General features: G+C 51.7%; 1 pseudogene; it reads right to left on the bottom strand.

The window, feature by feature from the left end:
* Positions 1–11843: 11843 nt before the first annotated feature.
* Positions 11844–11962, bottom strand: LOC135993711 (5S ribosomal RNA; annotated as a pseudogene).
* Positions 11963–23695: the final 11733 nt, after the last annotated feature.

Raw genomic sequence — 23695 nt, 5'->3', positions numbered from 1 at the left:
ACAGGGAACAGGCCAGGAGCACCAGACCAGATCAGAGGAGGGATGGGGGGAGATCAGACAGGAGCTGACCTGGGCTGGAAATTGCCTTGGAGAGAAAAATGCTGGTGTTCAGCTGCCCCAAGATTATATGCAGAGTTCAGGGTGCAGGGCCAGAAGTCCTTGCTGTCCTGGTGCTTCACCAGGCCTGGGAAGTAGCTGGAGAAGGATTGGTGTCCTCCACTTGCCATCTCTTAGGGCATCATCCCTCGTGAAGGTTGGCATGGAAAGCAAGTCTGGGACTCTGTGTCAGGACTTGCACTGAAGAAAGTATTCACCCAGAAGCCACATCGTTTTGCTCTGGTACTTCAGTCCTGGTGCTCATCACACGTCCTTAAGACAAACTTATGCACCACTCTTGTCAACCTTACCCCAAAAGTCATCCCTAGACAAAGCTCCTGAGCTGGGGCTGAGCTGGAGAACCAGAATCCAGCTGTGACCAGAGGAAGGACAAGGCCTGTCCTGTGTCCTCTAAAGGGCTGGCAGCCTCTGTGATCTCCACCAGAAAAGGCAGCATGCAGGAAACTGTAGACCATCTCCATGCCCATTGGAGGCCCTTAGGAAGAGTTCCTCTCTCCAAAGATCCAGCCCAGCTTGTTGCTGCATGAACAACCAGGAGAAACTGCCCCAGAACCCTCATTCCAGACCCCATCTCCTCCATCCCATACAGTCAGTGCTCTCCCCCTTGTCACTGCGATGGTTCCTGGGACCCAAGAGACACCTGTGGGGAGGAGATGTTGGGTAGGGATATGGTGTCCTTCAGTGCTCCTCATGGTACCTCCTGCTGGGCTTTGTGCCGCTGGTCACCACCCTCTGAGCCTGGATGTTCAGTCAGTTCTCAGTGGTGCTAAACAGGAATATGCCCATGAGCACATTGGGCTGCACTGGGAGGAGCGTGGCCACCCAGCCAAGGGCAGTTATTGTCCATCTGGACTCAGCACTGGTGTGGTCACATCTGGAGCAGGGTGTCCCAGTGGGAGGTTCCCCATTCTGGAGGAATGGGGAGGAACTGTCGTGTGGCCAGAGAAAGTCGGGTCATGTGTGGAGATGTTGAGAGACCCAAACTTCTTTAGCCTGGTGAAGTGGAGGCTGAGGAAACGTGCTGTTTTTACTGAGATTGAGTTAATTTTCTTCATGCATTTTGAATCTCTCCCCTTCATAGCTAGTACAGTCTTTTGTTTAGATTTGCTATGAGAATAACACTGTTTCTTCCCTGGGATAGAGTTAATTTTTTCTTTTAGCAGCTTTACAGAGTTTGCCATTTGGTATGAAAGGAATGTCACAACTCACTGATATCTTGGCTGTTGTCAGGGAAACCAAGGACTTCTTTGGCCATCCAGCTGCAGATGCAAACTGGCAGGAGGGGACACAGACAGGACAGCACCTGGACTGACATGCAGGCTGATCAATGAAATATTCCCTATGATTAGCGTCATGCTCAGTCTAAAGCTGGAGCCGGCTTTTAGGGCTTGTTACATCCGTTACTTTGGGTTTTCCAGCTGGTTTGGTTAGTTCCATTCAGAAGTTTCATTCTGTCAGGAGTTTGATGTCAGTTCAGCCTTTTGCCATTCTGCCATTTTGCGGTTGGCCCTTGGGCCTTTTGCACTTTTACTTTCTCTTGCTGGGATCAGCTGTTCAGGACCAGGGTGCTCCCTTCTTTTGGGCTGTCTGTTTGGCACAAGTGGAGTTATGTGAGGAATTGCACTGAGTATCATATATTTTACTTCATGTATATTTTAGTGTAAGTATATTAGTAGTAGTAGTGTATTATTTTTATTGTCTTATTATTTTTTTTTCTAAACCCACAAGTTTCTCCCTTCCCCTTCAGTTCTCTCCCTTATCCCACTTGGAGACTGGGAGCAGGATGTGAGCAGCTTTTATGGTCTTAGTTTGCGGCTGTGGTAAAACCATGACAAGAAAGAGTAGTAGCAGCTTCAGAAATCTTGAAAATCACTTTCCAAGATGGTGGCACTTTTTTGAGTTTGGTTTTTTTTTTTGGTAGAGGGAAACAACATGACAAAGGAAAACTGTCAGAAACTGCAGCTCTGGAGGTCCAGAGTGGACCTCAGGATAAAGAAATGTCATTCTGAGCACAGTGCTGTGGTCATTCAGAAGGACGCTGGATCAGTCATGGCTTTGTGTTTCAAGGAACAGCGGGTGAGGATGGAGAGATAGCAGCACAGGTGGGGACACGCTGGGGTGAGAACAAGGTGGGGAAGCGCATGGGGTGTCTGCAGCCTGTGGGGAAACAGCCACAGGCCTGGGACAGTGTAGGATGGACCGTGGTGGAGATGGCCAAGGGTGCTGGCAAGGCTGGATGTCCCTGAAAGCCCCGAGGTCTTTGTCCCCTTGGCTATGGCTGATGTCCCTGGCAGTGAGGCCTAAGAGGAGACACATCGTTGTCATGGCCATGGCACCCCATTGCCTCCTTGCACCCCCCAGGGAGTGTCACACCATTGTCCTGCACTGGGCGTCATCCCCACATCTCCAGGAAGAGCACTGAGACACACATGAGGGACAGGATCTCCCTTCCTAGGTGCAGAGGCTCAAGGCTTGGCCATTCTCCTTCATCAAACAAATCAAGGGTTTTCTCAGCATCAGAGCTGCTGCACTTTGCCTTTGCCTGATGCAATCACAGCCTCCAATTGTCTGCTCTAACGAGTCCCTGGGGAGGCTTTGTCAGTAACAGCCCTCAGTGGGGCCCATTAATGCTTCAAGGTACTTTGGAGTTTGCTTCTGACCTGGACTCCTTGAGGAGATTCTTCTTTAGTCTGTCCTTGGTATCTGGGGTTCATGGACTCAGCACCAAATACGCCATGGGGCTCATTAAAACACAGAAAGCCCTAACGAGCGATGTTTCTTTCCGCGATTTTCTTCAAATCTTCAAGACTTGTAGAACTAATTGGAGAGGTTTCAATGGGACACTTAATGATGAAGATTTCAAAGAAGATCTCATAAAGGAGTGTTTTTTCTTTCAAGGGTATTTTCTGTCATTTTTCAGTGTATGGAAGAAGTGACAGCGGCATTCTGCAATGGACATGGATCCAGAAGGTCTCCTGAAGACATCTGGACAGGCAGGAGAACAGTCCCTTGAGGCTGGACACTGTATGGACAACCTTGCTCCTCACCCCCCATCCCCAGTCTGCTCACTCCCTCATTGGCCACCAGAGACTTGCATCACTTTTCCTCACATCAGACTTCTCCACTGAGCTCTGCAGGTGGATGCTGCAGCTCCTGTACACCAGCTCCCGCCTGCTCTCCTGTGTAAACACTACACAATTTCATAAACACTAAAACAGTTTCCTCAACTGTGTGTGTAAGCTGGATTTAATGAGGTCCACCATCCACACGGGACATCCACACAAGAACTGTTTTAGACAAAGAGATAGGAAAGGAAAGAAATAAACACAATTAACCTGTTGACTATCATGTTAATTAAACCTCTGAAGAATGGGGCGTTTGTAACTCCCTGAAGCTCAAAGCAGAAATGAAACAGTTGAGAGGCAACTGAATGACCAAAGAGCAAGTGGAGGAGGAAACCTGAGAGCACTGGGAAGGGTAAACATCCAGACAGTCTGCTGGGAAGTTGTCCTTCGACATGGACATTTAATCAGGAGAGGTGGAAACTCCTGAATGACGAGGGAGATGAAATAATAGAGTGTTGGTAGCAGAAGTACAGGGGAAGACCAATATTTCTTCTCCTATCCATAGTACACTTCCCCATAATTCACTTTTTGGCTTACTTTTTTTTTAAATTTTAATATGTAAAAAACCCAAACAAACAAAAAACTCCAACCAGCGAAAAAAACAAACAAACGAAATAAACAAAATTTACAATGCAGGTGGAGCCTGGGCAGGGGTTCCTGGGGCATCTACACTGGCACCAGGTGTCTGTGTCCCTGGAGCTGAAGACATTTGTGTCCTAAATCCATTCCCAGTTCTGGAAAACTCTTTCCTTTTCAAAGAAAAGAAACCCTCCCAAAGAAAAAACAAAAATAAAGACAAGTATGTTGACACCTTCCTTTGCTTTGGATCTTTGTCTTCAGTTCTTCTTATTTTAATTTTTATTGACATTAACTGATATCTGACAGGCCTACAGGCATTAAGCCAAGATCATTTTGTGTCTTGCATAGCGCCCCATGCCCTCTAAACCTTCCCTGCCCAGGACTCCTCACACTTTGTCCAGAGTGTCACGCTGAGGTGTTGATTGCTTCACTGGTTGAGATGTTGGTTTAGAGGGTCACCTACAGCACAGGTGGATTCACGGCCCATAATCGTCTGCTCTGCTCCAGTTAGAAACAGGGCCCAACATCACAATGGGATTGTAAGAGAACTGAGGTTAAAGGGACCTGAGGAGTCTGCAGTCCAACCTGTCACAAACTGGGTCACACCAAGGTGTTCAAGCCCTGATTCAATCAGAGATTGAAAACCTGCAAAGACAGAGACTGTGCAGCTTCTCTGGGTGACCTGAGACAGCAATTGGCTGAGCTCCTGGGGAAAAAGCTTTTCCTTATGTCCTGGCTGAACCTCTCTCACCTTCCATCCATTATCTTTCGTTCTTCTACCACGCACCATGGTGAAGAGCCTGGCTGTGTGTTCTCCGTGATCTCCTATAAGAGTCAGTCCGAAGAACAGTATTTGCCTCAACATTGCCTTCAGGGACTTGGAGAACAGATGCCCTGATAGAAAGAACTGTACAAGGACTTGGAGAGACACCTGAGGAAAAGAATTGTGTGGTACAGGTCTCTCCAACCTGGGGCTACAGGTAACAATAGCTGCTGTCCAGATGGATTTTCACCTGCTGCCTCAGTCAAACTTGCCCCCACCTCCTAAAAGGAATTGTGTTGTATAGGTCTCTCCGACCTGGGGACAATAGCTGCTGTCCAGAATATGGATTTTCACCTGCTGCCTCAGCCAAACTTGCCCCCACCTCCTCCCTGCTACTAAGGCCAACAAAGAAGAGCATGCGCAGAGGCTTGACAAAGGTCTTGATGTCGCCCAGCGGACCAGTAAGAGACCCCTGAACCGAGGCGACGCAGACGGGTTCTGGCAAGCGAAGTGGGGACTCTTCAGGCCTGCGCAGTTAAGCCTGTATGGCGAAACAAAGGCAGTGATTGGCCTCAATCCATGGGAGCAAGGCGGGGCGAAGAAGCATAAAAGACAATTCCCGACTGGACATCATTGAGCTCACACCACCAAAGGATCACGCATCATGACGGAGGACCAGCAGGACACTGTACGGGACCTGACACCACAGGGACGCCTTTGGACTTCTGGTGGTAGCTAATCCTCTTTCCCCCTTTTTTTCTCTTTCTCTTTTCTCCACTTTCTCTATTGTGTGCCTCTTTACAGACAAAATAATAAAGTTAACACTGTTTGGTTGGATTATAACCCTGTGGCATTTTGGGCACTTCAAGATCAAAGTAAACGAACCATCATGAGTCCATCGACGAATGGACCGTGACATTAAATTGGTGTCATGGACAGGATTGTGAGAAAAGAAAGGAGTGCAGGTACTATGTGGTCTGTAATAGGGGAAGAAAGTTTCACTCCATCCACACCTGGCCCTCCACCCAACAAGGTGAGAGGTGTCCAGAAAGCAAGGGGGGCGATTCAGATTTCCCGCACACCACACACGCCTTGGTGTTGAGCTCTCCAAACTTGAGTTGAGGGCTCTGTCTCTCGGATCTCAAAGTGCAAAAATGGGTGTTGTTCTCATGTTGATGAGAATTGTCTGCTAGAGAGAGCGAAGGGGCAATTCTGAGTGTTTGTGTAACTAAGTTGAGCCTTCTTGTAGCAGATTTTTGGCCCCTCTAATCACTCGGGAAAGAAAAGGGTGACACAGCAGTTGCTGTGGCATTGTGTAACTAAGTTGTGCCTTCCCGAAGTGGGTTTGGTCCCTTCGTAATAAGAATGACTGAAAAGGCTGACAATCAGGATTTTTGGTTAGGGAAAGATCAAGACTCATTCTACACACTTTTAGCAAAGTATGGAGCTCGACCCTCTGTACCTGGAGAAGACTGGGCTCATGATAATTGGGCTAATTTACAGAGTGTAGTGGACTGAGTGATTTCTCTACAAAGTCTAAGTTTAGATCAGATAAGAACAAAGCTACAGTCTGTGCTGTCCTAGGAGCCAGCCTAGTCACAGTGATTGAAGATCGCCTCAGGCAACGTGGTAATGAAAGCAAAATTATAGAATCCCTTGAAAATCTGGTGCAGATTTTGCAAAAAACAACCTCCAATTTAGAACAAAAATTAGAAAATTTTTCACAACGATCAGAAAAAGAGAGGAAAGAAAACCGCTCATTTAAAGCTACTCTAATGGAGAAATGTTTAAAAAACACACGGGTGCTGAGGGAGCGGGAGCTAGAGGAGAAAGGTATCTGACAAATAAATCAAATTTACCCTCAGAAAGAATTGGAGGAGACGAGAAAACATTATGAGGAATACCCACATGTGAGACCCTTAGTGAAAACAGAATATTTTTATGCAAATGAAGAGGATACTGACCTTCATATTACAATTAATCAAACACCTTACACTGCCACCGAGCTGGCCAAGCTAAAGAGAGAGTATGGTCACCTCCCTAAAGAATCTGAAACGGAGTACATGTGGCACGTATCCCTAACTGGGAGAGACCAAATTCAGTTAAGTGAACAGGAAGCTAATAGTTACTGAGGACGTGAGGTTTTCTTAACAACTGGTGACAGACGTGCCCCATGGTCCCTAACCCAGCCAGCTGCTTACTGGGCTGGAGGGCTAAACCCTTTAGATAGGGGAGAGCCCCTGGCAATCACTGGCACACCTGATCAATTGCTAGAAAGTGTACACAAAGCAGCCTGCTTGCAAATGATACATGAAAGAAAATTGATTCCCGAATGTGAATCCTCAATGATACTGGCAGTGAGTCCTGACATGATGACTCCCTTGATAAGGAGACTCCCGGAGTCACTTAAACCTTCAAAGGACAATCGCATTGATGAGCCCAGTAGAAAGATTGGAAGGTTTGATGAGAAGCCAGGGTACCAGAAGTGGGAGCCAGAGGGATTGACCTGACACTACCATTGATTCACTCTTTACCCCTGCTCCGACTTCCCCCAACCAACCAAATACTAAAAAGGTGTAGACATGGGGGGAAGCAGCACAAGAAATGATACATTATAATAGGAAATATGGACCTGTAAAAATCCTAGAAGAAAGGTCGAGAGGAATCCGTCATATTGAAGTCAAGAAACTGCCCCTTTCTACCGGTAGTGCTGCTACCAGTGCTCTGAGAAAGGAGCATCCGCATATTAGAAGAGGAAAGGGACAACAACCTAAGATCCGACAACAATGGGAATTAAAAAGGGAGTTCCCAGAGATATAATGGAGGGCTTACCCCTTGATAAACTGAGTAAACTGGTATCAAGTTGGCATAATACACAGTGGGGCACAAAATGTCCTAAGGAGCCATCGACTGCCCTATTGAAGGTTCTGAATCTCAGGGGGATGTGCAACTGCCACAGTGGGGCATTGTGACGTCACTGGTGATGTCACAAAGGGCCCTGCCCAGGCACCCCTTTAAAAGCGGGGCAGGGGTTGCCGAACTGCATCCTCTGGCAGGACAGGGAGTTGGCCACTCCACCATGGCCCAGTCCTGGTGAAAGAGGAGATGTCACTGCAGCTGGACACGCTGCCGTGGCCGGCGCCGCTACCAGAGCCGCTCTCGCTGCCGCTGTATCCCATCCCTGGAAACTGTGAGGCCCCTAAGAGCCAAAATTTCCCTGCACACCTTGGGCCACTCAGGATATAATTTCCTGTCCCTGGACCCATTAGGTCACCAAGACCTAAAATGTCACATCCCTGGACCCCTTGGGCCACCGAGAGCCAGAATGTCCCATGCCAGACTCTGGATATCGCATTCCTGAAGACTCTGGGACTGAGACCTAAAATGTCCCATCCCTGGATCCAAGATGTCCCATTTCCAGACACTTTAGGCCACCCAGGACCAGATATCCCATCTCTGGACCCCATGAAACCATGAAGACCCAGGATGACCCATACTTGGAAACTCTGGGGACACCAAGTCCTAAGATGTCCCGTCTCCAGCAACCTTGGGCCACCAAGATCAAGATGTCCCATCCCTGGACACTTTGGGCCACCAAGACCTAAAATGTCCCATCCCTGGATCGAAGATGTCTCATGCCTGGAGACTTTGGGCCACCAAGATGCAAGATGTCCCATCCCGGGACCCAAGATGTCCAATCTCCAGCCCCCTTGGGCTACCCAGGCCAAGACATCCCATCCCTGGACACATTGGGCCACCAAGACCAAGATGTCTTATCTCTGGACACTTTGGAACATGAAGACCAAGAGGTGTCATCTCCAGACCCAAGATGTCCCATCTCCAGCCACCTTGGGCCAACCAGACCCCTGATGTCCCATCCCTGGACTCCTTAGGCCAACAAGATGTCCCATCCCTGGACTCTGTGAGGCCATTAGGAGGCAAAATTTCCCATCCCTGGATCCCTTAGGTGACCAAGACCAAGATGTCCCTTCCCTGAAAACTATGAGGTCACCAAGATCAGGATGTCCCATGCCCAGACATCTTGGGCCACCAAGACCAAGATGTCTCATCCTTGGACCACTTGGGCCACCCAGACCCAGGATATCTCATCCCTGGACTCACATTGTCCTATCTCCAGCCCCCTTGGGCCATCAAGAGCCAAAATTTCCCATCCCTGTATCCCCTGAGCTACTCAGAGCAAGATGTCCATCCCTGGACCCCTTAGGCCACCAAGACCTAGAATATCCCATCCCTGGACACTTTGGGCCACTAAGACTTATAATGTCCCATCTCTGGATCCAAGATGTCCCATCTCTGGAAACTTTGGGGACACCAAGACCCAGAATGTCCCACCTCTGGACCCAAGATGTCCCATTTGCAGCCATCTTGGGCCACCAAGAGGTTAAATGTCCCAACCCTTGGACCCCTTGGACTACCCAGGCCAAGATGTGCCATCCCTGGACCCCTTAGGCCACCAAGACCAAGGCCACTGTGAGCCAGGATGCCCCATCTCAGACCTCCGATGTCCCATCCCTGGAAACTTTGGGCCACCAAGACCAAGATGTGCCATCCCTGGATCCAAGATGTCCCACGAAGATGCAGGATATCCCATTTTTGGAACTTTTAAGCCACTATAACCCAAAATGTCCCATCGCCAGGCATCTTGGGCCACCAAGACCTACAATGTCCAAACCCTTGGGCCCATTGGACCACCCAGGCCAGGATGTCCCATTCCTGAACACAAGAAGTCCCACCCCTGCACACTTTGGGCCACCAAGACCAGGATGTACCATCTCCAGTCATCTTGGTCCACCAAGACCAAGATGTCGCATCACTGGACCCCTTGGGCCACCGAGACCAAGATGTCCCATTCCTGGACCCCTTGGGCCACCCAGGCCCAGATGTCCCATGTTTGGACCCCTTGGGCCAACCAGAACCAAGACTTCAACATCTCCTCCAACTTCGTCCCACCTTACGTGGAGAGTGTTGAACTCCAAGACCTCAAAACTTCTCCCCAAACTTCCCCCCTCCTCAACTGGGGATGTTCAACACCAACCGTCTCCCTAACTTCACCGCACCTCATCTAGAGGATGTTGGACCCCAAGACCAAACATCTCCCCCAACTTCACCCCACCTCACCTGGAGGAGGTTGAACTCCAGCTGAGACCCAACATCTCCCCCCAGTGTTGTCCCACCTGGGGAATAGAGAACCCAAGACCTCAAACAACTATTTCCCCAACTTCACCCCATCTCATATGGAGGATGTTGAACCCCAACCAAGACCCCAAACATCTCTCCAACTTTGTTCCACCTCATCTAGAGGGTCGAGAACCCCAAGACCCCCAACATTTTCCCCAGTGTTGTCCCACCTGGAGGATGTTGAACCCCAACCAAGACCCACAAACATCTCCCCAACTTCATCCCTCTTCACTTGGGAGCATGGAGAACCCAAGACCTGAACCATCTCCCCCAGTGTTGTCCCACCTCACGCTGATGAGGTTGAACCCCAAGACGCCAAGATCTCCCCAACTTTGTCCCACCTGGAGGATGTTGAACCCCAACTGAGACCCTCAAACTTCTCCCCAACTTCATCCAACCTCATCTGGAGGATGGAAAACCCAAGACCCTAACATCTCCTGTCAACTCCTCCAGATTGGTGAGCGGACGGGGTGGGGCCTCTGGGTGGGGTCTGTGGGAGGGGCCTGCCAGTGGCTGTGGCCACTGCTCCTCTCCCAGGGAAGTTCATCTGGATCCATTTTGGGGGCACCAGGAAGTTGGTGTCACCCAACAAGATGTGTGAGTGGGCGGAGAGCCCAGCAGGGGGCATCTGGTTGGCCAGCGTCTACTTATCCATCATCCATCTGTCCATCCGTCCATCCCTCCACATGGCCATCCCTCCATCTCCTCATCCCACCACCCACCTGACCCCCATTCTCCATCTCCTGCTGTCTCCACCCTCATCTGTCCATCTGTCCATCCCCATCCTCTCACCCACCTCCTGGTCCCTCCATCTCCTGGTGTCTCCATCTCCTCGTGTCTCCATCCATCTGTCCATCCCCATCTCCTCACCCACCACCCACCTGACTCTCCCTCTCTTGGTGTCTCTATCTCCTCATCCATCCACCTCCTCACATCTCCCTCTCCTGGCCCCTTCATCTCACAGAATCACAGAAATCAGGGATTGGAAGGTGTAAGAGTCGGTCCGAAGAACAGTATTTGCCTGAACATTGCCGTCAGGGACTTGGAGACTCTTCGGCCCTGCGCAGTTAAGCCTGGACTGTGAAACAAAGGTGGAGATTGGCCTCAATCCATGGGAGCGAGGTGGAGTGAAGAAGCATAAAAGATGATTCCCGACTGGACATCATTGAGATCTCCCCATCAAAGGATCACGGATCACAAGGGAGGACCGGCAGGACGCTGTACGGGACCTGAGACCACAGGGACGCCTTTGGAGCTCGTGGTGGTAGCCAACCCTTTTCTTTTCCCCCTTTCTTTCCTTTCCTTTTTCTCCACTCTCTCTATCGTGTGCTGCTTTATGGGCAAAATAATAAATAGTGTTTGATTGAATTATAACCCTTGGCATTTTGGTTGCATTGATTTTGTGCTTTGAGATCATGGAAAACAAATCATCATGAGTCCATCGATGAATGGACCGTGACAGAAGGGACCTTGAAAGCTCATCCAGTCCAATCCCCCCGCCGGAGCAGGAACACCCAGATGACGTTACATAGGAAAGTGTCCAGGCGGGTTGGAATGTCTGCAGAGAAGGAGACTCTACAACCTCCCTGGGCAGCCTGTTCCAGGCTCTGTTACCATCACTGAGAAGTTTCTTCTCATATTTAAGTGGAACCTCCTGTGTTCCAGGTTGTACCCGTTGCCCCTTGTCCTATCCTTGGTTGTTACCGAGAAAAGCCTGGCTCCATCCTCATGACATTCACCCTTTACATATTGATAACCATGAATGAGGTCACCTCTCAGTCTCCTCTTCTCCAAGCTCAAGAGCCTCAGCTCCCTCAGCCTTTCCTCACATGGCAGATGCTCCACTCCCTTAATCATCTTCATGGCTGCGCTGGACTCTCTGCAGCAGTTCCGTGTCCTTCTGGAACAGAGGGGCCCAGAACTGGACACAATATTCCAGATGTGGTCTCACCAAGGCAGAGGAGAGGGGCAGGAGAACCTCTCTGACCTACTGACCACCCCCTTGTAACCCACCCCAGGTACCATTGGCCTTCTTGGTCACAAGGACACAGTGCTGGCTCAGTCCACAGCACCCGGTATTCCCAATTGGTCTCCCATCCAAGTACTAACCAGGCCCAACCCTGCTTAGCTTCCAAGATCAGACAAGATCGGGAGTTCTCAGGGTGCTATGGCTGTATATATTATATGTATGTATATATATATGTTCCCCAAGTATATCCTGATAGTATCTGAACTAAACCCTTTTTGCAAGGGCAGAGTAGAGGGGGAGGAGAACCTCTCTGACCTACTAACCACCCCGCTTCTAATCCCCGCCAGGTACCACTGGTCTTCCTGGCCACAAGGGCCCAGTGCTGGCTCACGCTCATCCTGCTGTCCACCAGCACCCCCAGGTCCCTTTCCCCTACACTGCTCTCCAACAGGTCGTTCCCCAACCTATACTGGAACCTGGGGTTGTTCCTGCCCAGATGTAAGACTCTACATTTGCCCTTGTTTTATTTCATTAAGTTTTCCCCGCCCAACTCTCTAGCCTGTCCAGGTCTCTGGATGGCAGCACAGCCTTCCAGTGTCAGCCACTCCTCCCAGTTTGGTGTCATCACCAAACTTGCTGACAGTCACTCGATGCCCTCATCCAAGTCGTTGATGAATATATTGAATAGCACTGGTCCCAGTACCGACCCTTGAGGGACTCCACTAGACACAGGCCTCCAACTGGACTCTGGCCCATTGACCACGACTCTCTGGCTTCTTTCCTTCAGCCAGTTCACAGTCCACCTCACCACCCGATCCTCCCGACCACACTTCCTCAGTTTAGCAGCAATCATGCTGTCAATCATCCATGTGCTGCACTCCCACCAGCTGTGATTGGTGCAGCCAGCATGGCCCGCCCCTGAACACTGCTTGGATTGGTCAACTCTCACCACATGTCCTGCAGGCCTCAAAGCTTGATTGGCTGGTTACCTATCAGTCACATGACTTGCCCCACCTCCTCAAATGTGATTGGCTGTCCCAGGTCTACTGACTCTGTACAGACTCCTGGTTGGTTGTTGCCAGGCAATGAGCTCCATCTGAAAATGAAACTGTGGGCCCTAAGCAAAGGCCGTGGGTGATAAAAGACACGTTGGGACCCTAAACATGAGGATTTGGGCCCCAAGAAGGAGGCTCTGGGCACTCAAAAGGACGGGCAGATGCTACAGATGGCGCTTTGGGCCCTGAACACGAGGGGACCCTCTTGGTTCCCACCCGAGCTGGGTTTGGTGCTTGTGACCCCATGTAACAGGCACCTGTGCTGTCCGGAGTGGCCACGGAACAGATGGAGCCCAAAGCCACGGACTCCACGAGCTCAACGGGGAGTTGTGACATTTCATGGATGTTTCACAGGGCGGCCCATGGCCTGAGGGCAACTGTGTGTGTGACATCAAAGGGTGGGCAGGGGAGCGGTGGTTGGTGAGGACGTATTGGATCGTGTGGGACCTGAGCCTGACGTCCATGGGGTGGAACAAGGGGTGGAGAAAGGACCGTCGTGGCTGAACCCCAGCCGGTAACTGAGCCCCACGCGGCCGCTCGCTCCCTCCCCACAGCAGGATGGGGGAGAGAATTGGAAGGGTAACAGTGAGAACATTCGTGTGTTGAGTTAAAAACAGTTTAATAATTGGAATTAAAAAAAATAGACCAAAAATTTAAAAATGACATTTAAAAAATTGAAATTAAAATAGGCAGTAATAAAAATTATACATATGATAATGAAAAAGAAAATACCAAATAGAAGGCATCATAGAATCATAGAATGTACTGAGTTGGAAGAGACACACAAGGATCATCGAGTCCAACTCCTGTCCCTGCACAGGACAACCCCACAGTTCACACCATGTGTCTGAGGACATTGTCCAGTCTCTTCTTGAACACTGTCAGGCTTGGGGCCGTGACACCTCCCTGGGGAGCCTGTTCCAGTGTCCAGCACCCTCTGGGTGAATAACCTTTCCCTCCTGTCCAACCGACCCTCCCCTGGCACATCTTCCTGACATTCCCTCTCATTGGTCACTAAGAAGAGTTCGGTTCCTGCCCCTCCAGCTCCCCTTGTGAGGAAGATGGAGACTACCAAGAGATCTCAGTCTCCTCCAGGCTGAGCAAACCCGGTGACTTCAGCTGTTCCTCATACGCCGTCCACTCCAAACTCTTCCACAACTTCGTAGCCTCTCCAGTAGCTTTATCTCCTTATCCTGTGTCCCCAGCCCTGCACACAGTGAATGCTCCAGGTGAGGCCACCCCAGCGCAGAGCATTGTGAAAGATTGGCTATGATCAAGCAAGCCAAGCGGTTAAAGCCTTTGTGGTATAGGGGGGGGCGATGACTGAAGTGTAAATATGGCAAACTGACTATATCACGCTGCCATAAACCCACCATGGCAAGAGCGCTGTGCTTACAATGGTGGAAACCACCACCAGATGGCTGGAAACATACGCCGTGCCCCACGGCACTGCCCCCAACACTGTCCTGGGCCTTGAAAAGCAAGTCCTGTGGTGACACAGGAGCCCAGAGGGAACTGAGCCAAACAACGGGACTAATTTCTGGAACATCCTCACAGACACCTGGGCCAAGGAGCACGGCATTGAGTGGGTCTGTAACATCCCCGTCATGCACCAGCCTCTGGGACAATGGAGTGGTGCCACGGACTGTTAGAGACTATGCTAAGAGCAATGGGTGGTGGAACTTTCAGAAACTGGGATTCAAATTTAGCACCCAGTTGCCCAGTGCTGAGCTGACCCTGTGCCTCCCAAGGGGACACCCTGACCTCCCTGCCCAGGCGCAGGGTCACAGTGGGGCCCTTTGTGACCGCACATGGTGACACCCGCTGCCCTGCATGTGCTCAGCGCAGCTGTGGCCCCAGCCCGCACTGTCCGACAGGACAGCGACTGGACAGGGCAGGAGCACGGAGCTGGCGAGAGCCCCTGAGCGTAGCCCACGTCTTTAAGAGATTTAGCTAATCTTTTTGGTTGGAAGTGACCCTTAAGACCGTCGAGTCCAGCCATATCCTAACTCTAGCTGCCCCTGGCAGACTCCCCTCTGCCCCTGGCAGACTTGTGCTGAAGACTCCCCGAGTGCAGCCCAAGTCTTTCCTGACTGCCCCCGGCAGACCGCTGGCATTTTGCCAAAGCTTCCCCCTTCCCCACCCATAGCTCTTTGCTTGGACCCACAAAATGGCAGAGAAACACCTTAGCACCCCCAGGGTGGCCCTGGAGGAGGACAGGGCTCCCCAGGAGAGCAGATCTCCAGCAGAGCCCCAGGAGCTGTGCATGGCCCAGCAACTGGAGATGGGTGAGTGAGGGACCCTGATAGTCTGGGCAGGGCAGGGGCCAGCGAGCGCTCCCTGCTCGACACCAGGATCACGTTTCCCCACACGCTGGCAGGGGGTCCCACGGGTGGTGGTCATGATGTTGCCTGAATGCCAGGGCTGCTCCGAGCTGGGAGCTGGCCCCAGCACAGCCTCTGCGGGCAGAGGAGACCCAGCTCCTGCTCCAGGGCACGGGCAGTGAGAGGCAGCCGGGTGGGCAGGAGGCAGCGGTGCTGTGGGACAGGGACCTTTCCTGCCTGTCTGAAGCGAGTTCCTCACCCGCTGCACTGGGGGCTTTCCCCGTCCTGCCTGGGGTCTTCTGGGCACCCTCCAGCCCTGACACGCTGGGGGATGATCCAGTTCAAGACTCCCGAGGGAAAGGAAAGTTGCCCAAGGCACAGAAGTCAGAGTGCGCATTTGTTACACTTTTGGCAAAGTGAGAAGGGGAACACACTATTTTCCAAAACTGTGCTTTGACCAGGAAATTTCAAGGGCAGTGTGAGGCTTCCCCCAGTGTTTCTGTGTTGGAGGCTAGAGCTCATTTTCCTGGGTGCTCCTGTACAGAACTCGACTTTTAAATATGCTTTTGTGCAATAACATGGTCTCATCTCTCATCCAATGTGCTTTCTTGGCAGTCGTTGCTGAGGGAAGGGCTCCGCCGCAGAGGATCCTCTTTCTCCTGCAGAAGATTTGCATGGGCTGGCAGCACAGCCAGAGAGCTGGAGCGGGACTGCACAACCTGGGCAACATGTGCTTCCTCAACTCCGTCCTGCAGTGCCTGAGCTACACCCCGCCTCTGGCCAACCACCTGCTCTCTGGGGAGCACAGCCAGGCCTTTCAGTACTTTTGGGAACTTTTCCGTGTACATCTGTTGGGCACTGCCCAAGGGCTCCCAGAATCTGGAAGCTGATCAGCTGCCTGAGTTGGTGTTCTTTGAACACTCAAGCCTAGAAGCGGCTTGTTGTACCCGTATGTGTTCATCTTTAGAAAGGCACCTCTTTCTAGCCCGGGCTCTTGGCCCCTATTCCTGCAAGTTAATCTCTTTTGCTTATTGCAGAGAAAGCCTCTCTCAGTTAAGCATCCCTCTGAAGAAAGTTTTCTGTGCACTTATATGTCCCGGGCATGTTGGGACTTGGGCCCCTTGGGAAGAGTGGAGAATTCTTAGAACTTCTTAGGTTTCCCATCGCTGTGGATATTTTGGAAACCTGAGGAGCTTCCCTCTCTCCCTCCCCATCTCCCTCCTTCTCCAGGTGGCCAGGAAGGCTTCTGCATGATGTGCAGAATGGAAGCGCACGTTAAACAGGTCCTGCATTCCTCAGCCAGTGCCATCGAGCCTTGGGCTGTTTTTGATGTTCTCACACGTAAGTCAGTCTGTGACATGTTTTGTGCCATTCTCGTAGGAGAGAACTAGTAAGTTCTTCTTTCTTAGAAATAGGAGAAAATTTCCAGCATGGCAGGCAGGAGGATGCCCACGAGTTCTTACGCTGCACCGTGGATGCCATGCAGAGAGCTTGTCTGAGTGGAAGCAGCGAGTAACCACAAACAAATTGTCTTTCCCGCATTCCCAAGCCCTTTGGACTCCTTGATGGCCTCCCCTCAAGGAAAACTATGCCCAGGGCTTTCAGACAAAGCCAAGCTCTTGGAGGAGATAACTCTCTGCCTTCCCATTTGTTTGCAGCTTGGACATCTCCTCTCAAGCAACTACCATCGTCCATCAGATCTTTGGGGGCTTTCTGAGATCCAGAGGTACTTTTCCACAGCTACTGCTCTCCTTGGAATCGTCTCTGCCCTCCTGTCTGCCTGCGATAGCAGCTGATCGTGTGATTGGCGCAGTGGGTGTGAAGAGCGTAACCCGGCACAGCCCGTCGACTTCCCCTCTCGCTGAGCATTTCCATTTGCCTTCCAGTCATGTGCTGGAGCTGCCAAGCGGTTTCCGATTCCTACGAGGCCTTCCTGGATATTCCTCTGGATATCAAAGTAAGAGGGTTTGTAATTGTGCTTCAAGATGTCCCAAGGCCACTGGAGCTTTCCAGAATCCACACAGTTGGCTTAAAAATGTATCCAACAAACACAAGAGAGCTTGGTGGTGGGCAGGAAGTGGAATGGACTGTGTTCTCCTGCAGAGTCCATGGCAGTTGTCTCCCTGTCGGTGCTGGTTTCAGCTGGACAGGCACTCGTGACCTTCTCTGCACTGTGACGTACCCTCCTTCTTCTTCCCTTGCCCTCCCTCAACACCCGTCTGGCTCCCAGTCTCATGGGGTGTGTTGTTTCCATCACTGGTGACCCGCACACCATCGTAGCTGAACTGTGCGGTGCCACAAAGAGGTAGCTCTGGAGAGCACCGGGAATCCCTGGAAATGAGGGAGATATTCAGCATCACACCCTCTTTCTGCCTCCTTCTGGAGACTGCTTGCGGGTTCACAGTGGCCCTCCTCAGCGTCATCAAGCTGGTTTTTTGCGTAAACTCCTCCTAAGTGTTTGGGTGAGGGCATTTCCCAGAGCTCAGGGCTCTCCCTTCTCACTCCTCCAAGCAGCCGCATCTGTCACTGCAGCTCTGGAGGACTTTGTGAAACCCGAGCACCTGGATGATGAAAACTGCTTTAAATGTAGCAAGTAAGACGATTACTAATGACATATTAATACTAGATGCTGCGTGAAGGTGTCATCGAGCAGAAGTCATGTTTTCACATTGGTTTAAGGCACTAGTAATGAGAGGCAGGTTTTTTAACATGGCCTCATGGTACTGAATAGCCTTAAAATAGCGCCGGGATGTGTGAGACAGGAAAGGCTGTCTGGCCTTTGGGGGAAAAAATGGTGAGTTTCAGCCCTTGGCTCTGTCCTTGCTTTCAAGGTGTGACAAGATGACTGCCGCCTCCAAGAGCTTCATGGTCCATCGTGCACCCAAGGTTCTCACGGTGTGTCTGAAGAGGTTTGAAGCTTTCACCGGCGACAAGATCAGCAAGGTGTGTACACAACTGGAGGGCAACGTTCTCTTCCTGGAGCGGGTTTCCCAAAGCCAGACATTCTGTCACAAGCAGCTCATGTTGAGATTCTCATGTTCCCTTCTGGGGACAGTTCCCATGGGAAGACAAGCATGTCCTCTGCTCCCACAGAGCTGCTTTGGCCCAGATCTGTTTCCTGCCACCCAACCCACGACATGTTGCTTTAGGGAAAACCAAGTGTTGATGATTCCAAACGATGCATTTCTACACCTCTGGCCTTTAGCCTTGGAAGGCTGTGTCCTCAAAGGTTTCGGGATCATTGCTGAGCCCTCCTGGTCTCTCCGTAGGTTGTGGAGTTTCCCCAGTACCTGGATCTTCGCCCATACGTGTCTCAGGCAGCAGGAGAACTGCTCCTCTACTCCTTATACGCCGTCCTGGTGCATGGAGGTGGCAGCTGCCGTGCAGGACACTACTTCTGCTACATAAAGGTGAAAAGCAACTTCCTTCTGAACAAGGGAAAAATGTATCCTGGGGAAAACCAACTTTCCCAGCTGTGTTCTGGCAGCCAAGGATCTGAGGGGAGGAGGTTTCCTCAGGGGCTGGATCGGATTTGTTTTGGAACGCTCCTGGTTCAGCAGGCTTTGGCCTGTGTCTTTGTGGAGAAGCTGTGCCATTCATCTCCAGATATCGACACTTTTCTTTGCAGGCCAGCGATGGACTGTGGTACCAGATGAATGACGAGACTGTGGTTCTTTGCGACATCGACACAGTTCTCAGGCAGCAAGCCTATTTACTGTTTTACATCAGGTAATCACAAGTTTTAAGCTGTGTTCAGAATACGTTTCCTTTTCCTGGCTTTGCTATTTTTCTTTTCATCCTCAGGAGTGTTTCTGTCATAGCTGACAATTACCACCTGCATCGTTCAGCCCAATCGAATTTCCCATTTGTGGTCTTAGTTACATATTCTCTCTGTCATATAAAGTGCTCCAAGAAAATGCCTGAACCCAGAGGAGGCTGCAAGAACAGTCTTCAGCAGAGATCCCTCTTTTTTCCCCAGGTGCTCTGATTTGAAAGTTGGACAAAGGGCTTCTTCCTCACCGGCACCATCACACACCCATTACCTCCTCAGTCAGTGGGCAGCCGGCAGCAAGCAGGTGGGTTCTGTGGGACCGCAGTGTCTGCCCTGTAGGACTAAAGTGGCTGCGAGGAGGTGGTCAGGGCACCAGATTGACAGCGGGTTTCTTTCAGGGATCTTGGCAGCGTTCTCTTTTTCCCTCCCACACAGCAGCTTTCTGCACATTTGCAGCACGGCTCCCTCTCCCAGCATCCCACCTGCATCCATCCCATTCATTCTCCTTGGCCCCTCTGCAGCCTCCAGGAGCCTTTGAAGGCCCTTAGTTGTCCCCTCACAGCTTCTGGGGGTTCCCCAGTGGTGGGTCCTGTCAGGAGGAAAGGGCAGCACCTTCTCACAGCTCTCTTTGCAGGACATGGCGGGGGGCATGGAGGACTCTGCAGAGGACAGCAACTCCTCCGCACCAGCCAGCAGCAGCCAGCAAAGCCGGGCAGGTGGCCGGGAGGCAGCTGTGGGCCGGCCGTGCCCCATCTGGCCAGGCAGGATCACCAGCAGCTCCTCCGTGGGCTCCTGCTTGCGTCGCTTCTTCCATGGCTGCATCAGGCTGGTGTCCAGAAGGAAAGCTGCGCGCCCGCTGCACTGTCACCCCCGTGACCGTGTGCTCCACACTGCGCGAGAGGACAGCAGCAAAGAGGAGCAGGGATTCAGCCCTTCTGCCCACTGCCAGGAGAACGGTGCCAGGGAGAGGGCCCGGAGCAGATCCCCACAGTGGGGCAATGATCTCCGCAGCTGGGTTGTGGACACCGCGGACTATGAACACGCAGATGGGAGGAGGGGGAGAACCAGTCCCCTGAGCTGTGATCACTCACAGGGATGAGGCAGCTCCAAGACCCTCCAGCAGCAGCTGCCAGTCTGCACCAGCACCTCCAGTGCCCTCCAGCAGCAGCTCCCAGTCTGTTCCTGGCCCCAGAGCTGCTCAGGAGCAAACCCGGCCAAGGCAGAGAGATCAGAGCAGATCCCTGTGGCGGGGCTGTGATCTCCGCAGCCGGTTTGTGGAGATCACGGAGCAGCATCGTTCAGTGAGGAGGACAAGGAGCTGGAGAACAAGTCCTCCATGCTGTGACCGAGCCCTAAGGGATGATGCAGCTCCAGGGCCCTCCAACAGCAGCTCCCAGTGTCCTTCCGCACCCAAAGCTGCTCAGGAGCAAACTCAGCCAAGGCAGAGTTATCGGAGCAGATCCTAGCTGTGGTGCTATGACGTCCACAGCCAGTTTGTGGAAATCACAGACTGTGACCCCTCAGCACACAACGGGAGGAGGAGGAGGAGAAGAAATCAGAAATCAGAAAAACAGCCAGTGGTGACCGAGGCATATTGCAGCCTGGGATGAGGGAGGACACAGTATGTGACCCCTACGATGCTGGAGAGGAAGAGAGAGGAGGAAGAGTCCAGGAAGCGCCAAAGCTGCCCCAGCAGGGACCAAGCTTCCCCAAGGGCACCAGCAGCCAGAGCTGCCTCTGGCCAGGAAGAGCTCAGAGAGCCCTTCCAGAGCCAGGGGCAGCTCTGCCGGCTGGCCCGCCTGCCCACAGGCCCTTCGAGGAGGAGCTGCAACCTGCGTCCCATGGCTGGGATCGCTTCTCAGAAACACGCACTGGGCACCAGCGGGCAGAAAAGCCAAAGCCACAATTAAAACCAAACTCCCGTTGACCTTGCGTGTGTCATTTATGGGGTATTTGCTTCTCTGTTGGTTTTGGAGCAATTGGTGAAATCCCCATTGTGAGAAGTCTCTGTGATGGGATTTTGAGAGCTGTGTGCTGTGTGTTCCCATCTTGCTGTCTCTTCTGTTTCAATGTGGAGGTCGAGTTGTAAGGAGCCATTGAAGGAGGAATGTTGTTTTTACAACTGATCTGGCACCTGACCCCAGCAGCGGGGAAGGACTGAGAGACATCAGACTACGAATCCTTAATGTAAAACAAAGTCTCTTCAAAATAATCCTGGAATGCAAACTGATTACTGTATTTAAAAAGTTAAGCTTAAGTGATAGGGTTACCAAAGAGCCAGGAATCCATATTTCATTTAAATCATTAAGGTTAGAGAGTTGTTAGAATCAGATGAATGAGACAGGTAAACTGAGGCAGGTGTCGGGTAGTCCATAAACACTGCAGTACCCAACCAATGGGGAGCAGGGGAGGGAATTTACAGCTGGGATTTGGGAGGTAAATAAGCGGAGGCTTTTCGCCCTATTCTGTGTACCTGCTTTTGGGTAGAACACCCGGTCTTGTAAAACTGTTTATAAAATGTGCTTTGCTGAGAGATCCTGCCCGGGCCTATTCTGTTGGCAGGGTGATTGTTTCTACAACAGGATGCAGCAGCAGAAGGGAGGCAGGACAAGAGAGTCCATGAGGTCAGAAAGCACAGCAGACAGCGGGTACGTGGGGTCACGGGCACCAAACCCAGCTCGGGTCGGAACGGCCTGGGAGAACTTGCTGGTGAAGATGGAGGACAAGAGGACACAGGAATTCTCACTTGCTTCCCTGATTAAATTCATCCGTGGCCACCCAGTGTATATTTCTCCTTTAACTGTTCCTGAAGTAGTAACAGCTCATTATGGGGCCATTGAATTGCCTTACAGGTCTAGACCGAGTTTTGCTCTGGACTGTTGCTGTGCTTGGAGGCTGCTGTCCTTGAAGACCAGATGAACTAACTTATGCCACCCTGCCTTGGCAGTTTTTTCCATCCGTGTCACAGCTCTGTCTGCAACACTGGCAGCTCCAGCTCACCCAGTCAGGTCCCTGGCTGAGGACATTGCCTCACATCTGGACTGAACCACCCCAGCTGTGGCACCAGCCCAGCTCTGACCTGCCCCAAGGAGACCAGGTACCAAGTGTCCAAGAGCCTATGTGCGCAAAGGCTTTGCTTCAGAGCGCAGACATGACATGGCCCAAGATTGCTGAATGTCTCTCTAGCCCTAGGAGTATTAAAACCATAATAAAATGGCTAAATGCCTTCAACTGAAGATATTCCTTCCCAGCTTGGAAAAGTCTGATCCTTTGCTATAGCCTTCGGGGTGTCCTGTCTAAAGATAGGACAAGAAGAAATGTTTCTCATGCCCAAATTATTTTCTAATATGAAAAATGCTGCTCCAGGAAAGAAGCATCTCTGTAAAGGTGAGAGAAGAAACATCATCGATTACTTCACACTGTTTCATGGGACATTTCTCTGGAGCCCCAGGGACACCTGGAGGGAGCCCAGAGGGGACAGAGAAAGGGACATCCTGGGCTGCTCCTGTGCTGCTGAGCTGGGCTGGGCTCCTGGGACAGAATGAGCTCATGACAAGCAGCAGCGCTGCAGAGAGACAGCTCTGCCCAGGAGCAGCTCCTCTGCAAAGCGCAGCAGGGCTGAGGGCTCTGCCTGCAGCACTGAGGGGAGAGGAGCCAGGCACAGAGAGGGGAAAGGCAATGTAGGTGGTAGGTTGCTGAGGGCTCGTTGAGAGACAAATCTTCACAGTCCTAATACGGTAAGTCTCTACATTTAGGACAATGCAGCTGCATTTCCTGGAGGGATCTCCTAAAGCTGGCACATGACACAGTTTGCAGGATCTGTCAGGTCTCTCTCACAGTATCTCTGTTGTAGAGAAGAACACACTCCAGAGCAGGGCTTCCCTGCTGCCCTGTCAGTGGGAAAGGGCATGATGGCACCTTCTGCTGAGGGTGACTGCAGGGGGGAGCACGCAGGGGTGCCCAGGGCTGTCCTGCAGAGCAGGGTCCCTGCACCCCAGGGCTGTGCCGGGGCAGGGACTCTGCCGCCTGCCAGGGTCAGCGCTCAGCCTGCCCGGGGAGATCCCAACAACTCTGAGGGGAGAAGCTGTGGGTGGAAGGACCGACCCCCGGCAGGGCAGGGTCCTTCTGCTGCTGGGTTCTCTGTGGGTCGGGGCTGCTCACAGGTCCAGCTCACTCCAGACTACTTCCAATTGGATGTTTCAAGGAGAAAATCTATTACTGTAAAGATAACGAGCTTTCCTGAGTCTGTCCTTTCTGTTTCCTGTTCCAAGACTGGGGGAAGGGAGGTGTAGGAAAGGATAAACGCAAAAGGAGCTCTCAAGTTTTAACAAGTCACTGAGACTCCCGAAATGCAACTCTGAGTGATCAGTACGTCTGCCAGAAGACTCGGAACATCCCTTCAGCCACTCCTCTGCCAATGGACAGCAGCAGCATCACATCTGCTGAACCCATCAGCCCTAGGCTGACCTGTCCTGTTTTTCAACCTGAGAACAGGAAGATGCCCCCAGGCAGTCCCCTGCAAATAGGCAGGATCTGTAGGGTCAGGATGAGGGCACAGAGAGTGGGATGGTCTGTGAGCACTGACAGGGAAGAGACACGGACAGGGAAACACCTCCCAGGAGGAAAATCTTCCGGCAGCAAGGATATGATCTGGGAAGGAGAGGAAAATGAAAACAGAAATGTTGTAGGAGGGAGAATGCAGGAAACTCTGTACGATCCCCTCCAATGCAGATCCCTTCTCTGAGCAGCCCCCTCACCTCCTCTCCCACCCAGGAAAGCCTCTGCCCTCAGG

The sequence above is a fragment of the Caloenas nicobarica genome, chromosome 12 (assembly GCF_036013445.1).
Source record: "Caloenas nicobarica isolate bCalNic1 chromosome 12, bCalNic1.hap1, whole genome shotgun sequence".
NCBI lineage: Eukaryota > Metazoa > Chordata > Aves > Columbiformes > Columbidae > Caloenas > Caloenas nicobarica.
This window is presented reverse-complemented; position numbering and strand designations above follow the sequence as displayed.